Below are 5,284 nucleotides of genomic sequence, written 5' to 3' on the forward strand. Positions count from 1 at the left end.
GGTCAGGAGATTGTTGGCCCAGGGAGAATCTGGGGAACAGGGTTTAGTCTCACCAGTGCCTTCTCTCAAGAGGTTGCAGCAGCTTCAGGAAGCTCTTTCACCCTGCCCCAGGAGGTGGGATTGCAGTGCAGGCTCTGCAAGCTCCCTGCTCCAGGGGGAGAAAAGGAACTCCAGCTTTCTGCCTTCAACAGCGTCAACCACTGCCTGCATTTGGGTGAATATGGAAATATGAACCCCCTCCTCTCCCCCTCAGGGCTTTTCATGCTTCTTGGCTCCCTCCCTTCTCACCCCCCCAGTACACTGCATCTACTTCCCAGTTTGAGTGCCGCATATCTCAAATGGCTTATACTCCCAACACCAGTCATTTTGGAACTCAGTTTTAACCCACCCGATATAACAGTGTGTTGATGCATTGTTTTAAGTATACTTTAAAATTACCTGTGTGTCAGTCAGTTTTTATTATTTATGCAGTTGATCCTGAGGAGGTGTAACTCTGGTTTCACCCACAGGAAATGCTAAATGCAAAGTGCTTTGACTCTCAGGAGCTTTAATTTCCCTATCAAGACATCTGTCATGTTGAAAGGGAAAGTAGATTTCACATAAGGCATTTATTTATTGCTTATCAGTTTTGATGACTGTTAGATGTCTAAGCAGAGCTTTATTTAAAAGAAAGGTGGTGGCATAAGCAAGATAATTTTTGCAAAAAAAAAGCCAAAAAACCCACACACACACAAAAATTTAAACTACAGCAAAGCTGTTAAATAGCCTAGTTTAGGGATGGGGAAGAAAATATTCTGTAACAGAGTAAAGAAATACAAGAGCATGTGTTTGCCAGAGACAGTAGTAATGTTACTGCTACATTATTGTACAAAACATGAAAAAAATTTCTTTATCAGAGGTTTCCCTTTTTCCTAAAGGTACTTTCTCTGGTTTTGGTCTAACCAATAAGACTTAAAGACCAATCACTTACAAAACTGGCAACAGAGCTAGAAGACACACTTCAAGCACTGAAATAATTCATTACTGAAATTAGTTAACGATTGGAATAGACTGATGTGAAACTTGGTTCAGTAGCCACAGGCAAAGTTTAATTTTAAAAATGTATTTTATTTTGCAGAACTGCTGCATACTCTCAGGATAAAGCATGTATAGGGAATCTTTCTTTTGTGATTGAGTTATACTGAATGTATGAATGGACAAAGTATGTCTGAACTGATGTACTGGATTTGTCTGCAAAATGCTTATGTCGTCGGTTGTGGCAGTGAAATAATCACCTGCTTTCTCTGAAATTGTATTTTAACTGTATCTAACAAAAGCTGTCAAAAAAAAATTGAAACAAGCAGTCTTTGCTTTTGCAGGTATTGCAAATACTGGAAATAGTATCAAATGACTAGATTTTATGTATAAAAGAAGATGCCTTTGTAGTTTTTGTAGGGTGTCTGCATCTTTTCTTCTGTTGCCATTAGAATAAAAGTGTAAATTTTAGAAGGGTTGTTATACAGAGGGATTATGCAAACCTCAGATTTTCCATGTGTCAGCCTGTTGTACTTTGTTGGCATGGCAGGCTCATTTCAGCAATACGGAATTAAAAAAAAGCCTAATACAGCACATGTGTGAGCATCACCTGTTGAATACTGCAGAGATGATACTTACCATCAATAGGTATATTCCTTTAGTCTTATTCCTGACACAGGGTGGAGTGTAATCTGTATACGTATGTGTGTGAGCTTTTAACAGATTTCATGTGAATTCAGAGTCCTGATCCTCCCCTCCTGGTGCTTCAGTTAAATTCCTGGATCCTGGTCTGAGTGACAGAACAGGAAACCTGACATGTACAAGCTCTTAAGTTGAATTATAGTGAATTTATGGAAGAAATAGCTGCATTTTCTTTTGACAGACTTCTCTTGGAAGTCACTGAATGTACTTCTTATATCCAGGTCCCCTCAAAAAATACCTAGTTAGGCAACATAACTTTTAAATACAGTTTGTGTGTGAGTAATAGAGATACAAAAAATAACTGACAGAAGACAAGTTAGACCTGATTTGAAATGCGTATTAAAAACTAAATGATTTGGAACTGTCAGGTCAAGAACTTAGTGTAGAGCCACTGTTAACTGAAAACTACTTTCCAAGCATTAGCAATGTGATGCAGTAAGAGAAAGGAACTCTACCATCCCTTCAGGTCAGCTGCAGTTACAGATCTGTGCCAGGATTAAGGAGCTGGGGTCTTGGCTGACTCCATTTCCAAATGTGTTTTTCAGATTTTGTTCCAGTTCAGCCTCAGCTGTAACTGAAGTTGCAGCTGCTTGGGAGATTTGAGTTCATTCTTCTACCAGAGCTCCTTGTTGCAGGTCTTTACAAGCATTTAGGCAATTACTGACAATCTTTTGACCTGTTGTGTGCATCATTGTTCTTAACAGTATAATATAGAGTCAGTGGTGTTATAGCAAAAGGCAGAGAACCTTCTGAGAAAGCCTCCTACCAACAGTGGCCAAATAACCCTGCAGTGAAGTGTTCTTTGTCCTGCTTTTCCTGTTTGAGAGAGAGATTCAGGCATCAAATAATGAGCTTATTCCTGAGCAGCTATATAAGGAGCTGCAAAGAAATGGTGCTTTCCAGCTCAGCTTCTAGTCTGATCACATTGCACATGATTTTGATGTGTAGTTACGAGCTATAACTCCTTTTTAGAGGTAGAAGGATTAGGCTCACATCTCCCCCCCCTACTCCTCCCTCCCCATCTGACAAGATCTGTGTCTGTAACATAATTTTCCTTTTGACAGGTAATTGGAAAGGATGATGTAGCTGTGCCATCCCATCTATACAAGGTGATCCTTGCCAGACGGAGCAGAATGTCTACAGAGCCCTTGGTACTGGGAGCTTTTGTGGTGCCAAACGACCCCATAGGCTTCAGTCACCAGCTGACTGAGTTCCAAGTAAATATTGAAGATCTGGAAAAAATGTCAGGTTTAGTTTTCTTCCCCCAGGTGGACAAAACCAAAGATGTTAAAAATATCTGTGAGGTGGATACCTGTAAACTGATGGGCTTCAAGGAATTTACGTTGTACATCACTGCTCGAAAAGTGCAGAGTGCCCGTACGTTGCACCGGTTGGAGAAAGTCATGTCAGAGTTAAGGGAGGCAGGAATTGAGCCTGATGAATATCTTCTAAAGCTTCACAAGAAGAAGGAAGAAGAACTACTGCAGGAAAAACAAGTAGCAGCTAGAGAGGGGAAAGCTGGCTGAAGATGTCTGGGGTTTTGTACTTTGAAAGCAGAGCTGAAGGCAAACACAAAGACAAGGGCTGTATGAATTATCTTTTTTTAATTCTGAAAACAATAAAGAAACATTTGAAAGCTGATGGGTTTGGAATAAAGTTTGTTCTTGTGTAACGTGATGCACACACATGGTTTGCTGCAGTACTTAGATGTGGGAAATGAAAATGACCCCTTTCTGGCGTGAATAGATTACTGGACTTCCAGAAAAGGCTTTGTGCTATTTTCCAAGCAAGACGTCAGAGTTGCGGTTTGTATGGAATCCCTTCTAGGAATATTATAAAAATAGACAGTGGACACCTTGGGAGCATAACTGGAACATGTTTAAATGTAATTCCACCAGCAAACGTCTTTCAGTACAATGCTGTGGAAGCAGGGGTACTTTCTGGGATTTTTTTTTTTTAATTAAATTAATTTAGAAATATTTAACACTTTTGTTTGAGACCTGTAAGACATAATCTGAGTCGGTTACAGTCTTAGCTTAGTTGTGTTAACCAAACAAGATTGTCTCTTACCTCTCCTGACCTTGTGTGCTTTTAATACTTCAGCATGTCAATAGCTGTCAACTGTTGTCATTTGCAGTGGACTTCTTCCATTTATGTATAATTCTGCATCTTAAAAAAAAAAAAACCACAATAGGAGCAGAGTTTACACAAGTCCCTACGAGTGTAGATTGGGTCTTCATAAATTAATGTAAGCTTAGTATTTCACTTTCACCACAAAGTTGGGATAAATGTGTTTTCTTGCATATTGTTTGATTTGAGAGGTGAACACTGTTTGCTTTGTTTGTGGTAGTCCCTCGCTGGCTTTTTGCCCAGCATCAGTCTTTGGTCTATAAACTTGGCAACAAAACTATGTGAAAGCAGAAGATAGACTAAAAATGCATTTCCAGTTCTGTTTCAGCAGCAACTGAACTTGCTTAGATTTGCATCTGCTTGGGAAATTTAATTAATTTTTTTTTCATTAGTTTTGTACTTACTTTGTGTATATATCTTGCATTTCAGACATAAATTAGTGTGGCTTGTATCCTCTTGAGATTTTTCATCTGGAAAAAAAGAGTAAAAACTGGAAATATTTTTTTTTTTAATTGTAAGAATCTATATAAATTTGTGCCATTAAAACAGCTTCAGTAGTTTTAATGTGAAAGTTAATGATTTCTCAGAAAGGTCTTGTAGTGCCAGGCTGGATTGGGCTGTTTTCATGAAGGATGAATCAGGAGCATTATTTGGATGTTGTGATTCATCGACTAGATGTTCTAAAAACTGTATGGTTTCCTTCATCTCAGTTCAGTATCCAAAAGTAGATCACTTTATAAAGCAGTTATGGCTCCCATGACACTTTGTGTTTGCCAAAAACAATTTACAAAATCCAGACATTTAAAACCAGAGAAATGTGACTAGCTAAGGACATCACAAAAGCTTACTGCCCACATAAATTAGAGAGAAATTGGGTGAAATCCTGACAAAGCATTTACTCATTTCAATTTTAGCCCAGAATCTTGATTGTTAATCCTATCAAATGTAACAAAAACACTAAATCAGAAAACAAGGCGCCACCCATCCCTTTGCAGAACCTGGGAGATGTCAGCGTGTGCTGCCTGGAATAACAAAGTGCCAGATACTTCATGTGCCTCTTGATGGTCTTGTGTGTGTCCAGAATTCACTGGAGTCCAAGCAGCTTTGTGGCACTGTGATGGTTTCAGCCTTTGGAAAAGGTACCTGGTCATTGCTCTTTGCCCTTTGCCTTTTCTTTCTCTTTTCCCCATTATTTGAATTATTTATGTTTTTTAGGTCAGCCCTCCACCTTCCTTTTCCTTTCGATCCTTTCAGCTGATAGGCTGCAGATCTCTCCTGCAGTGCTCACACACACCTACAGACTGCTGAAACAGATCTCAGTGCTGCAGATCCATGTCCATCCTTAGTGAAAAAATGTTTCGGAACAGCACAAGTCATATGCGAGGAAATACAGGTATCTTCCCTTTCTGCTGACAGCTTGCCGTTAAAAGAGCAGAAG

At 39.3% G+C, this 5,284-nt stretch overlaps 1 pseudogene; it reads left to right on the forward strand.

Moving 5' to 3' along the window:
* The first annotated feature begins 2,777 nt into the window (after positions 1-2,777).
* LOC104465939 lies at positions 2,778-3,242 on the forward strand (annotated as a pseudogene).
* The last annotated feature ends 2,042 nt before the right edge of the window (positions 3,243-5,284 follow it).

The sequence above is a fragment of the Pterocles gutturalis genome, unplaced genomic scaffold, assembly GCF_000699245.1.
Source record: "Pterocles gutturalis isolate BGI_N339 unplaced genomic scaffold, ASM69924v1 scaffold30843, whole genome shotgun sequence".
NCBI classification, from domain to species: domain Eukaryota; kingdom Metazoa; phylum Chordata; class Aves; order Pterocliformes; family Pteroclidae; genus Pterocles; species Pterocles gutturalis.